The sequence below is a fragment of the Pipistrellus hanaki genome, assembly GCF_964339955.1.
Source record: "Pipistrellus hanaki genome assembly, chromosome: 13".
In the NCBI taxonomy this organism is placed as follows: domain Eukaryota; kingdom Metazoa; phylum Chordata; class Mammalia; order Chiroptera; family Vespertilionidae; genus Pipistrellus; species Pipistrellus hanaki.
This window is the reverse complement of record NC_140515.1, coordinates 53,461,750-53,476,510: the sequence shown is the minus strand read 5'-3', so window position 1 is coordinate 53,476,510 and position 14,761 is coordinate 53,461,750.

The window sequence follows — 14,761 nt, the reverse complement described above, 5'->3', positions numbered from 1 at the left end:
TAAGTAATTTTATATATATCCTTAAGGTATTTAACCAGCTCATTCTCATAGGTGAATATTAGGTTCTTTCCAAGTGTTTGTCATTACCAGCAAGACTGTGTGAATTATCTTGCACCTGTGTCATTTACTACATGTGCTAATCTTTACTCCAGGATGAATTCCCGGAAGTTGGGCTGCCGAGTCAAAGGGTGCATGCACCAGGAGAAAAGACTCAGCATTAGATGTTGTCAGGTTGCCAATAACTTGGCAATCCCAGTTGCCATTGGTGTTGTAAGAGCGTCTGTTCTCACAGCGGTGTATGCGAGTGCCTGTTCCTGGCAGGGCCATCAATGGAGGGTGTGGGCAAGCTGCTGCGCCCCACCCACACCCTCTAGACCCAATCTCTGGATGCAGCTGCAGCTGTCTGCCCACAGCTTTGTTCTGGCTCCAGGAAGCAGGTTTAGCCTGTGTGTGAGCATGGGGGATGGGAGGGCAGGAATGCCTAAAAGTGAATGTCCCACGGGCAGCCACCAACCAGTGGTGGTCAGGGAGCTGGTGGGTAAATAAAATACCCCAGCTTTCTCACTCTTAGAGAGAGAACTCGAGTATGCTCTACGCCAGTGGTTGGCAAACTCATTAGCCAACAGAGCCAAATATCAACAGGACAACGATTGACATTTCTTTGGAGAGCCACATTTTTCCAACTTAAACTTCTTCTAACGCCACTTCTTCAAAATAGACTTGCCCAGGCTGTGGTATTTTGTGGAAGAGCCCCACTCAAGGGGCCAAAGAACTGCATGTGGCTCGAGAGCCGTGGTTTGCCGACCACGGCTCAATGCAATCTCCATAGTTTCCTGCAGGTGCCCTGCACCAGAAATTGGCTGGGTAACACGCCCTGTCACCACTTCTTTCCCCTTCCTCCTCACTTTCCTCCTGATGTTTCCTATGATCACCTCCCAAATCAATTACTTACACCAAAATATTTGTCTCTGTTCTGCTTCTGGGAGAAAAACCGTACTGTCTATCATAAAACTTTTGGAATTTCATAAATAATATCTCAGTGTAATTTGAGTTTGCATTTTTCTTATGAATGAGGCTGAGCATATTTTCATACCGCTGAGATAGTTTTGAATTCTATTTCTGTGAACTGGTGGCCATATCTTTTGCCTTTCAGTCTATTCAGTTTCTATAAAATGACTCTGTTTGGTAAGATTAGTGCTTTGTCAGTAATAGGAATATTTTTTTTCCAGTTTGTTGGTTGTCTTTTTCATTTAAAAAAATTTTTTTTTACTTCTTTTTTCTCCTCTTCTTCCTTCTCATCTCTCCCCCCACTTCCACCCCTGCTACTGCTGCTGCTGCTGCTGCTGCTTCACCACACAAAGTCCTTATTTTTATGTAGATAAATTAATCCATCTTTCCTTTGGTCTCTTCTGCATTTTGAGCCATGCTAAGAAATGCTTTTCTCCATTCTAAGTCATAAAAGAGGAATTCCATGTTTCCTAATCACACTTTAAAGTGGTTTAGACTCATACCTTTAATGCAGCGTTTTTCAACCGCTGTTCCGCGGCACACTAGTGTGCCGCGAGATGTTGCCTGGTGTGCCGTAGGTGCAGACAAGACAAGAATTTTATAATTTTTCACTATTTTGTTTACTTAATATTTCATAATAAAGTAATTATAAAATACTTTCTTTGTGTTTATTTGATTCCTATTCAAGAGAATTACTTTATATATAGTCAATATAGGCACAGAGTTAAATTTTTTAACATTTTCTAATGGTGGTGTGCCTCGTGATTTTTTTCATGAAACAAGTGTGCCTTTGCCCAAAAAAGGTTGAAAAACACTGCTTTAATGCACTTGGAATTTATTCTAGTTGCGTGCTCATCACTTTCACCTTCCTTGGGCTTTTTCTGTGCCGTGGACTCTCCTGGAGTCACCCACCTCTCTGAAGCTGCCCTTGGGTTACTTAGAGCCCGTGGTCGGCAAACTGTGGCTCGCGAGCCACATGCAGCTCTTTGGCCCCTTGAGTGTGGCTCTTCCACAAAATACTATGGCCTGGGCGAGTCTATTTTGAAGAAATGGTGTTAGAAGAAGTTTAAGTTGGAAAAATGTGGCTCTCCAAAGAAATTTCAATCGTCGTAATATTGATATTTGGCTCTGTTGGCTAATGAGTTTGCCGACCACTGACTTAGAGCAAGGTGTCTTATTTCACTGCCCCAACCTATTTCCTCTCGCAAATGATTATGGGTCTCTTGGCTTTCCTCTTAGCTTGGTCTTTACTACCCTTATTAGCAGGAAAGTTTCCTGCTTTACATCCTTTCTCTATTTGCAATAGTTTCCTGCTTTACATCCTTTCTCTATCTCCTTGCATCTTTTTTTCTTTACTGAGCTCATATTTTATCTCAACGAAAAGTGCGTATGTTCTTTCTTTCCCATAACGCTTAGTTGTTATCTTTTGTCCTGTTAAAATGGCAGGGCAACTTGGGTGAACCCAACCCCTCCTAAGATGGCAGCGTGCTTTTAACTACAGGTTCAGAAAGCCATGAAAAGGATTAAGAGGGCCACAAAAACTTTTATACATCTGTGGGATTCTTCTGCACATTGCTGACGATTATTTGTTGAGCACATTGCTGTAGATATTTTAAATTTATTCTTTTTTTTTTCTTTCTTGATAGCTGTTCACTCTTAGGGAGAAATATATCAACATAATAGAGAAATGAATGACAGGTAGATGATAGATTAGCTATGTAGGCCTGATCTGTACTCATCTATAGAACTGTCATGCACATTAGTCATGAACTTGATTAAATTCTGTTGTTTTGGCCAAAGCATACAAACGGGAAGAGTTACATCTTTTCAGATTTGTTGCTGCCTGTCCATTGGGTCATCTCTTAGGGATGCCTCTAAAAATACCGCGTTTGTACTTCTGGTGCCTTTTATGACAGCCTAGGCCAGCTCTACCCCCTCGTGTGGGCTTCCGGGTCGTTGGCCTTCTTTTCGCTGAGTAGACTGAAAGAAGGCCATCACAATCTATTGGCCTGGTTCACGGTCCTACGGTTCCATCAGAGGCCCCGCTGGATGTGAGAAAGGACACCACACCTCCTGCCCACGGGAGTTTTAAGCTCCTTGTGCCCACAGAGGATACGAAGAAAATGTATCAGCGCCTCCACCTGTGTACTCCACTGCCCCTCGGTGCGCCAGACTCCGTGTGCTTTGCCTGGGAAGAGAACAGTCCTGCTGGCAGCCATGGGAATAACCCAACACCCCCTCTCATGGATACTCTCCTCGGCCCTCCTGGTGATTCCTTACATGAGACCAGGGGAGTGAAATTGGGTGGCAAAGGGCCCACCTCCCTACCCGTCCTCCATTCTCCCCGAGAGTCTTCAGAATAGCCTCCTCTGTGGAAACTTCCATCACTGGCGTCTCCCCCAGGCACCCCCACCCTCCTCATCAGAATACTCCTCCCCCGCGTGCCACGAGCCGTGGGATTGTGAGACTCCATTATAATAAAGGTGACAATGACAGATCTCAAGGAAGTGGAGCTCCAAAGTGAGGGAGGGAGGCACATCAGAGGGAACGGGCTCCCGGAGCCCGATAATGAGCATGGAGAGGACTTGTTCTGCTTATGGGTGAGCGAGACCGGGAAGCCTCTGTTTGAAGACAAAGCACATCATAAGGTGATCACAGAGCTCTCCTAATGGGGCCGGTGTGATGTTCAGGAAAATGTATTCTTTTCAGGGCCTTCTCCTTATGTTCCGGGGGGAAAAGGTCTTCAAGTGAGTGTTTACTTAATGGACCTAACTCCACACGCACACCACACTTCTCTACGGCAAAGGGACACGCAGGTGGGTGTCTAATTGACTTACTAACCCTGGGTCCCACGCATGACTTTTTCTACACTCTTGGAGAATGAAAACATGGCCAGGCACACATCCCTTCTTAGTATCATCGATTTATTTCTGAAGGGTTTCCTAACATGCTTAGCTGGGTACTCCTTTGCCCTTTTCTTCTTCTGAAAGGTAAGGTGGGTTTTTTGCAGACAGTGTATAAATTGGGGCAACCGGCATGGCCGGCTCCCTGTGTAAGGAATGCGCTGTGTTCTCCAAGCTTGAGTTTGGAGATGCAGGACCCCATAGGGCATGACCTGACATCCCCTTGGTGCCCTGGAAGGAAACAGGCACATGGCTGCTTTGCATGCCCCTCTCAGGATAGCCATGTGTGCACAAGCTCACGTTCTCTTGAGTTGTGACACTGTCGTGGGCCATTCATTGGCTGGCTCCATTGCGTTGTCATAGCCTTCCCCTTTTTCTTTCTTTCTGTTGACCTGCCACTCACTGAACCTGCCAATCAGAAACGCACTCCAGAGTCACGAGTCTCCTAGGCACATGTGTACAATGGGGTACTTTCCAGAGCTATTCTTTCCCATAGGGCTTTGTGGATGGTTCTTGAAATTAGTAACAAGAGGGATGGCCCATCAGCCCGATCTACTTTTTGCTTAGGACTAAGGCTTTGGGGGTAGGGGATGAGGAATGACTGCTAATGGATATGGGGGCATCTTTAAAATATTTTTTATTGATTTCAGAGAGGAAAGGAGGAGCGAGAGAGATAGAAACGTCAATGATAAGAGAGAAATTATCACTCAACTGCCTCCTGCATGTCCCCTACTGGGGATTGAGATCATAACCCAGGCATTTGCCCTGACCAGGAATTGAACTGTGACCTCCTGGTTCATAGTTTGACGCTCAACCACTGAGCCATGCCAGCTGGGCTGGGGCATCTTTTTGGAGTGATGAAAATCTTCTAAAATTGATTGTGGTGATGGTTGCACAACTTTGTGACTATGCTAAGAATGACTGATTGTACACTTTCAATAGGACCATTGCATGGCGTGTGAATTATATGTCAACAAAGCTGTGATGAAAATTTATTCACATCTTATTGTTAATGGGATTAACACTTAATCCTATTCTTCTGGGATCCCATCCCTAATGAAACTAATGATGTGCGTTTCTCAAGAGCCATCTGTGGTCACCTGTGACTAAGTGCAGGTGTCAAAAGACATAAGCAGACTTTGTGCAAAGTTCATTCCTATGGCAGACTCAGCAGCTCATACAGTTCTTATAGACACTGTTCTGCAATTCATTTATTTCAAAATAGGGAATCTGAGTTGTATAGTATATGCACCCCCCCCCCCAATGCAAATGTTGGTATGCTTGAAGTTGCCCCAGAGGTTCCTTACACTATCTTCATATTTTTAGATTCTTTCTTCTTTTTGGTCTTCTGGTTGGGTGTTTTTGTTGTTGTTGTTGTTGTTTTGTTTTGTTTTGCTTCCTCATATTTTAATCGTTGATTTGATTCTCAGAATCCTCTACTTTGAATCTCTGTATATTATTCTTTATATTTATCAGCCAGTGTATGCTTAATTTCTGACTGGTCCTTTTTTTTGGAGGTTTCTAGAAGATTCTTGAGTAACCTTATAACTGTAGTTTTGAACTCTCTATCCAATAATTTGCTTTCTTCTATTTCTTTCATTTCTGACGTGTTTCTTTGTCTCCGCATTTTGGCAGCTTCTCTGTGTTTGTTTCTATGTGTTGGGTAGAGCTGCTATGTCTCCTGGTAGAGTGGCCTTGTGTCGTAGGTGTTCTATTGGGCTCAGCCTCCCCAGTCACCTGAGTTGAGAGCTCTAGGTGCACCCCTTTGTGGGCCATGAGCACAGACTTGCTGTAGTTGAGACTTGATTGCTATTGATGTCACTGGGAGGAATTGACCTCCAGGCCCCTTGAGTTTGTCATTTATGAATGTGTAATTTATTCATGAGTTGTAATCTGGTATGGTCTGATGCTGATCACTGGGTACACTGACTCCTGGGTCTTCAGGGAGGTGCAGGGAGGCCACCCAGCAGGAACTACAAAGATATCTGCTGATTCTTCCTCTTTGTATCAGGTTTGGAAGTGTCCAGATGAGGTCCAGCTGTGAAGCAAAGCAGGCTGGTGCCAGGTCTTGAGCCTTTTATTGATAGGTTTGGGGCTCCCCGATCCAGCTGCAGCTTGTTTGAGAGATTTTACGCTGAGCAAGAAAAGGCCATTCATATGCAAAACATATGCCAGACAATTCAGTTCCTCCTCATATGTGTCTGTGTTCCCCAAAGCCTCACCCTGGTGCTGAAGCCCAGAGGAAGCAGGACCTTGTAAGTTCAGTCATAGTGCTGGCCTTTTAAGAGGAACAGCTGGGTCTCCAGCAGCCTCTGTGTCACTGAGCCCCAATCCGCACTGATTCTCACAGACCGCAGTTCTTACTCCCTGTAGGGACTCCTTTTCCCAGCTCTGAGACCCTGGGCTGGGGCTCTGGTGTCGGGCTGGGACCCCTTGCTCCTCCGGGTGCCTTCGCAGAGGCAATCTCCCTCTGAATTAAAAAAGCGGCACATGGGGGTGTGGGCTAGCCTGTTCCGCACCTCCGCTCCTTCTACCAGTGTCAGTGTGCTTTCTTCTTTACTGCTCTACTTGTAGGACTTCCATTCAGCCAGCTTTCCAGCGGTTCTGGATGATGGTTGTTCTGTATTTCAGTTGTAATTTTGATGTGGTTGTGGGAGGCGGTGAATACGGGCGTTTACCTACAAAACCCTCTCCCTGTTTTCTTACAGGTCTCCCTGGCAGCATTTCCTCTGATTTTTTAAATTTGATTGATTTTAGAGAGAAAGGAAGAAGGGAGGAAGAGAGATAGAGAAACATTGATTTGTTGTTCCACCTATTTTTGCATTCTTTGTGTGCTCTGACTGGGGATTGAACCCAAAACCTTGGTGTATCAGGATGGCACCCTAATCAACTGAGCTACCCGGCCAGGGCAGCATCTTCTTTAGGAATTACCTGCATACCAACCCTCATTTCAGAGGCTGCTTTGAGGGCCTGACCTAAAACTCTAGTTGACATATCGGGCTAATCAGTGTGCTGGTGGCCAGCATGCCTAGAGCCCTAACTCCCACTGGTCTGTGAGTCTCCACTGACCGTAAGAATCCAGACAGGCCTTTCCCCCCGGAATATTGTAGTGCATGCGTGGGCACAGGCCCGGGTGGGACTTGGCAGAACCAAGAGGTTCTGGGTCCTTTGGTGACATTGTTTGAGTGCCAGGCAGGGCCAGCTTGATGGGCATGCAGTCTGTGTGGTCACAAAGGGCTCTCTGTTAGAAGGATCCTGCTCTTGGGTTAATGCTCTTCCATGATCATCTCGAAAGTCTTCATAGTGTTGGGAAAGGAGCCTGCACTTCTATTTTGTACTGAGCCCTTCAATTTAGGGAGCTGGTCCCAGCCCCTGGATCTAACCATACCTGAAGCTACATACTCCTGGGTTATTCCCCCCCCCCGCCCCCCCCCCCCCCCCCCGCCCCCGCTTGTTGTTATTCCACAACCCAGCTAATTTCCTTTGGGCTTCTGTCCTTTGCAGCTTACCGGGCTATGATCATGGTCTGGGTTCCCAGATGCAAATATCAGAAACTCATTCTAGCCCATTCAAGCAGAAAGGAAACTTGACTATTAGATAACTGATAGAATCGAAAAGGCCCAGAGCAGCAACAATCCTGAAGCCCAGCAGCAGAGAACGGTAGCCAGATTCTATCACAAACAGAACATGAAACTGGTGTTCATACCATTGAGCCTGGGCCTTGGATGCTGCTTGGAACCTCTGTCCCTGGCAGCCAGACACGCTGCCATTCTGCTCAGCAGAGCGGCTTCCATGGGCCCCAGCTTCAGGGCACTTGCTCCACGGGGTCGCATGTGGGTGTGTCTGATTGGGGAAACCCAAATCTCCTGCCTGCACCTTAGCAATGAGGTAGCCAGGCAAGAGAGCTTCTAGCTTCTTCCTCAAGGAGGCATGGGCTCATGAACCAGGAGATTTTTCCAAAGATAGGAAGGGGCTTTCAGGATCTTGGGAGGCATGCAGAGGGTCCAAAACCCACCACTTTAAGCTACATTTGAATTCTGCTTAGTCCTGTGCCCATAGGAAGTCCTTCATGATGCGGGATGAGTCCGTTGACACGCACACTTCCTGCTGCTCTCAGTAATTCTGGGGTCTCTCGGTGTGCCCCCCAACCAATTTTTAGGAAGCCTTCTCCTTGTTGCCCTTTTGGGGCTGTCCCAAGCCCACTTTTGACACCACCTCCTGGGCAAGCTACCATTTTCCACCCAAATGGAATCCCAACCAAGACAAGATGGGTCCATTTCTGCAAAGCAAAACATAACCCAGCCCTTAGGGCCTGGTTATAAGGTGTTTGTTTGACCTAAGCCCGATAGCCCAAGGTTTAGGCTATCAGGTGTTCATTTACCTTACCTGGAAGCAGGTGTGGTTAGGTGCCGTTGGCTGCCACAAAGCAAGTCCCACGCAGTCCCTGCAGCTGGCGGGTCAGAAACCTATTTCTATGCCAAACAACCTCTTTATTGCTGATCATTGTATGCCAGTGTCCAGCCCATTCAGAAGGAGCATTTTTCAGAATCGAGTGTTAATACAGTAATGAATAGAATGAAATGTGCAGTTAGTAATTACCACTTTCCTTTGATGAATCTGACTTAGAGTTTGTTATTGCCAATCTGATGTAAAAATTACGCGAAGAACAAAAGAATGCCTTTGGGGGAGGGGCATGAAATCCGCATTTAAAAACAAGCGTTTCAACCATTTTGTACCTTTGCATCAAATCCATCTATTTCAAAGGAGAGGCTGGAGCTTGGAAAGCGGAAATGGGAGGAGGGCCTGCTGCGGACACCTCAGGCTTCGTGGCTATTTTGCCAGAGGCTCTCGGTGGCCTGTGGGTCGAACGTCCTGTTCTCAGAGCCAGGAGGCCGGGCAGACAGGAGCAGGGCCAGGATCGCTGTGCCAACAGCCTGGGGACCTGCAGGATTCAGCACGGGAAGAGAGCAAAGTGACATCTCTAGAGCAGTGTTTCCCAAACTTTTGACATATGTGTACCCCTTCTATAATTTCCGTAATGCTGAGTACCCCTCGTACTCATGAGAACATAGAATTGGGCGCAGCTAAGCACGGTGTAGTGCATATCCCCACCAAACTCCGGTGCAACGCGTACCCCCATCAAACTCTTCCCGTACCCCTGGGGGTCCGCGTACCACACTTTGGGAAACACTGTCCTAGAGGAACACCAGTTCGTGCCAGCCCCTTCCCAACCAGCAACAAGTCCTTGGCCCTGCACCTCCTTCAGGGGCCCAGCCTTCCTGAAGCCTTACTGCTGGTTGGAAGGGGTTGGCACGAACTGGGGTTCCTCTAGGAGAGTGTTTTTCAACCTTTTTTGGGCAAAGGCACACTTGTTTCATGAAAAAAATCACGAGGCACACCACCATTAGAAAATGTTAAAAAATTTAACTCTGTGCCTATATTGACTATATATAAAGTAATTCTCTTGAATAGGAATCAAATAAACACAAAGAAAGTATTTTATAATTACTTTATTATGAAATATTAAGTAAACAAAATAGTGAAAAATTATAAAATTCTTGTCTTGTCTGCACCTACGGCACACCAGGCAACATCTCGCGGCACACTAGTGTGCCGCGGAACAGCAGTTGAAAAACGCTGCTCTAGGATGTCACTTCCTGTCCCCTGATTGGAAAAGGGCGGGCGCTACAGGAGCCTTCGGAGTGTCCTTGCATAGAATGTGGCCTTGAACTCCTTTTGTCTGGGAATCAGGCAGAGGGGTGTGGTCAGTGCTCAGCAAACATTTGCTAAACAAGTGTGTATTCACGTTGAGACTTTAAAAAATCTGTGCTATTTCCACTACCTGGAATATTTCCCCTTTTCCTTACTTCCCATTGGTCACTACAGCCGCTTGGAATGTTGACAGGAAGCATGAAGACATAAAACAAAGTCATAAATCCCCAGGGAGCCGTGTTCTCCTGCATATACGTCCCTCCCCCGGAGCATTTTGCCCGCTCTCCTATTCATTGCCCATCCAGCTCTGCTGCCCGGTGAGGGAGAAACACGCGTGGAAGGCCGTGGTAACAACTTTGAAGGAATAGCCACACCCTGAGGTACAACCTGCGCTGTACACTGTCACTGACCTTAAAACCACACCCAACAGCTGAAGAACAGCCGCAGGATGACAAAGGCAGCTGGAGGGTCCCCTCTCTAGGGAGCCAGCCCCATTGAGGATCCCTCTCTGCCCCTGAGTGCAGGTCCTCAAGTTTAACGGACTCCTCTCCCACAACTCCTCCCGAGACCCCCCTCTGTCCAGCATCCTTTGGGCTATGGTCTCACCTCCTGTCGTCCACAGAAGGGAATGAGGCTTTCTCCACATCGGAGGGGAGACGTGGAAGCTGCCATCTCTGAGATGGCAGCTTCCACGTCCCTAGCAGGGCCCTCCCGTCTCTAGCAGGTCCCTGGCTACAGGCTTAAATTCACAAGCAAATCATTCCCGGGCATGTGGCTTTGTTCTCTCTGTGATTGGCTTCCCCTAATTATTGCGCTTCCCTGGGGTTTGACCAGCCAGAGATGAGCTGGAGAGAAAAAGAGGAGCCGAATAAGACTTTGTGTCCAGCACAAAGGAATCTGGAGTGTTCTGGAAGCTAGGGAAAGCCTTACAATCAGGATTAGAATTATACTTCTGAAAAATCCCAAGGGAAGATGTTGTGCACCCATGGGTGTCTGTAGAGGGTCATCTAGTCAACCAGGAGGCGGGAGGGAGGGAGGGAGGGAGGGAGGGAGGGAGGGAGGGAGGGAGGGAGGGAGGGAGGGAGACCAGTGGGAGACTCCCAGTCTCAGGCAAGAGAAGACCCACGCAGACCCAGACCGGGCAGTGGGAATGCAGAGGGGCTAAGAGGAGCGGTGGGTGTGAGTGAGGTCAAAGGTCATCAGCTGTGCTGGTGAAGGGGGCAGGCTGAGGAGCGGTCTCAGGTTTCTGGCTGGACCATAGCATTGCCTGAAGCAGGATGGAAAGCAAGTTAGGGGCAAGATAAGCTGAGTTTGAGGTGCTTGTGGGAGGCCCCAGCACTGGTTCCTTGCTGTAGGTATAGGCCCTGAGTGCGGTGAGGTCACACTAGGTTAGCTAGTTTCAGCTGAGGAGGAGCTGCCGGGGAGAGAAGCCTTCCCTCAAGCATCCAGCCAACCGAATGACAAACCAGCATGGCCTCAGCGTGGCCGTGTACTGCCCATGGAGGGTCCTCAGGGGTCCAGCTGCACATTCCAAGGCTGTTTTACTGCACAGCTTGGAGGAGAAGCAATGGGCCGGAGACTGGGAGATGCGCAGTTTCAGGGGGGTTAGCCCTCCCCTCTGGCTCCCTAGCCTTGCACAGGGCTGCCGCCTTCTCCCTCCCAACCCTCCTGCAGGGCCACCATCAGGTGGGAGGGAAGCGGGGCCCTGCGAGAATCCTCTGCCTGCCCGAATCCCTGGGGATGCCTGCCAGGGATGAGCAGGCCTCTGGGGAGCTCTGCCGACTTGCCTCTGAGGCTCTGCAGCGCCCAGCTGTCAGCAGGAGGCGGGAGGGCAGCGTTCCCTGAGGCTTGGCTCTCCCGCGGAGGAAGCACAGTGGCTCAGGGAGCCCTGCTCTGGCAAAGGAGGAGGTGAGGCGGCAGCTGTGCCTGCTGGTAGATCACAGGTGAGCATTTGAAGGTGGCATCCATGGTAGCCCAAGAAAGAGCAGGCTGTTCCCGCATGGGCAAGCAAAACAAAGATGGGTAAAGCGACTCGGTCTCACTGAGAACTTGCTTAAGAAACAAGGTAGACCGTGGGGTCCCCTATAGAGAGGGTGTCATTTATTTACTCATCGTAGGACCTGTGGACGTGCCACGTCAAAGCAACGTCTCTTAACTGTCTTACTATGTCCTCGAGTTTATCTCTCTGGGATTTGATATTAGGAAAAATTTCCAGGACTGTGTCTTTGTGAAACCAGAGCTTTTTCTGTGCTCTAGAATCGGCCATCAAACTGTCTAAGAGCCTCGGTGTTAGCAGTGCCTCTGATTCCAGCCCGGGGACGTGGAGCGGGGCCCTTCCTTCCAGTTTGGAGCTCAGGGCAGGTGCTCCCACCATGTCCATGCCCCTCCTCTTGGCTCCTCCTCAGCGTCCAGTCTAGTGTTGTGATGAGCTGTGCCCCAAAGCAGTTCCTCTACTTTGGCGTCACTACCGTGTGGGCCTGGTCACTCTCTGGCCATCGTATTGTCGGAGATTTAGCACCGTCCCCGGCATGGAGATGTCAGTAGCTATCCTGCTCTTGCAAGCTATGACAACCAAAACATGTCTCCAGACATTGCCACATGGCAGGCAAAGTCACCCTTGGGAATTACTGCTTAGAAGGAAGCCCTCTGGTTAGATGTGGTGGCTGGCTTTTTAATACACAATACGTAGAGCCAAATTCTGCTGTGACATTTGCTCCAAGAGAAAAGGGGAAAGGGCTGGGCACGTGACTCCAGGCGCCAGTCCTGATCATGGAAGAGCCTCCTTGTCATAGCCACCTGGTAGACCAGATGCCAAAGCTCGGCACCCTCTTTGCTGGGGACAACGGAGAGGATTTCAGGCGGGCCATGGGTGTGGCTTGAGAAAATGCTGAATTCAGAGCCCAAAGCTTATAGCTTATATCCTTTCCAAGTTTCTCTCAGACGGACTGAAGTCTCAGATTGGTGCTGGCCTCTTTTCTGGTGTTACCTCGGTAACGTGCCTTTGCTAATTTCCTCCCCCCCCCCCCCTTTCATTTTATCTCCTGTATTAGCTTTTCTGTTCTGTATCTTAGTATTATTCTGTCAGTGGTCACTCCAGAAATTACAAAGTGCATCCTTACCTATTACAGTCTCCCTTAAGTTAGTACTTTAGATGCATCCTGAACAATGCAAGACCCTTTTATCGATTTAAATTCATTTATCCCTCTCCTGGTTTTTTTCTCTTATTACCACACACTTTACTACGATGTATGTTATATGGTATTATTATTGTTGCTTTGAATAGTCAACAGTTTTTATATTTACCCTGGTAGCTGCACTGTAGTTCTTCCTGTGCTTCCTTCCTCCCATCTGGGATCATTTTGCACGAAGAAGTTCCTTTAGTATTTCTTCTCTTTTAACACCGAGAGAGCAGGCCTCAGGCTAAATTCAGACGTTAGTATCTGAATTTAGTTAAAGTGTGTTTGTTTTCATTGTGTTTATCGAAGTTCTTTGCTACTTTATAAAAAAAAAGCAGTAGTTTCTTGTCGTTGATCTAAATAATATATTGGGTTGATTTAAAGAAAATTATTGAGCAAATAACCATCTGGTGATACTGACTAAACACTGAGAGGGTGGCATGAAGATTTTTTGAAGGTTGGTGGTAGGAGCTCACGATAGATGAGATGTCATGGTTGAACGGGAAGGAGAAAGCAGGACTCCTCTCACTGTGCCCTTTAGCAAGAGACAGCTGAGTCCTTGGGACCGAGCATGGTGGGGACGGGCAGGGGGAGGAGGGGGAGTTACTGAAGGCAAGTTGCTTTGCTGCTGTCACCATAAAAGGGGACAACCTTCACGGCGTTAGAAGGGAAGCTTCAGGTATTTGTACAGCTTTAGGTTATTTATGGTCAAAACTGCCATTTGAAGTGTAAACACTAAATGTTGGCAATGTGCTCAAGACTCTGCACAACCATTCTGACCGGTGGGCTCAGTGGTTGAGCGTCGACCTATGAACCAGGAGGTCCCAGTTCCATTCCAGGTCAAGGAACACTCCCGGGTTGTGGGCTCGATCCTCAGCATGGGGCGTGCAGGAGGCAGACGATCAATGATTCCCTCTCATCATTGATGTCTCGCTCCCTTCCTCCCTATTTTAAAATATATTTAAAAAATGACTCTGCATGACCAGAGGTCAAGTTGCTATTGTTGTTATTGTCTATTTCTCCATTTTCCTTTTATTACAAACTTCCCCATACTTGTCAGCTTTATTTTACCCTGTACCTAATCTGTCTCCTGACCCTATGGCTTTCTAACTGGGTGATTTGGGACACAGACTTCACCTTGCCGAACCTTGGGCTATCCACCCATTAAATGGGAACATGGATAATATTTATCTTGTGCGGTTGTGACCCTGTCACCAAGCTCCTCTGATTTCATGCTTGGAATAGGGAAGATACAGTTCTGCAAAGGAAGGATAGAGCATGCTAGCCTCACAAAACACCAGTGTCCTTGCAACCCCAAGTGTGCTTCTTAATGTGCAGGCCCATGGCGGACTTTTCTGGAATATGCCCTCATCTGTTACCTCCTTAAAATGCAACCACTCGGGCTGCTGCTGCGTCCGCTGAAGGGGGGGAGCTAGAACACGGGCGGTTTCTGAAGGCCGAGTCTGTGTTCATCCATGAAGGGTGTCATACATCATTTTTAGCACCAAAAATGTACCCTGGTCCGCCTGTAAAATGCCTTCAGCCCTGTGAGCCAATCCAATGTCCTTGGGAGAAAAAGCTACGTGATTTAGGGTTGTAAGTAAAAAAAGAGGTGCTTGTTGCATCCGAGAGTGGCCACTCCCATCAAGAATTCTGAGCAGTGTAGCTATTTGCTGATGGATGTTACCTAAACCTGTTTTGGTAATCATTTCATGGTACCAGTACAGTTGACTCTTGAACAGCTTGAGAGCTAGGGGTGCCGACTCACTGCACGGTCAAAATTCTGTGTATAACTTCTTTCCCCCCCAAATTAACTGCGAATAGCCTGCTAATAACACTTGTTAATAACGTAAATAGCCAATTCACACATGTTTTGTATGTTACACATATCCTGAACTTGTATAATAAGTAAGCTAGAGAAAAGAAAGTGTTACTGAGAAAATAATAAGAGAAAATACATTT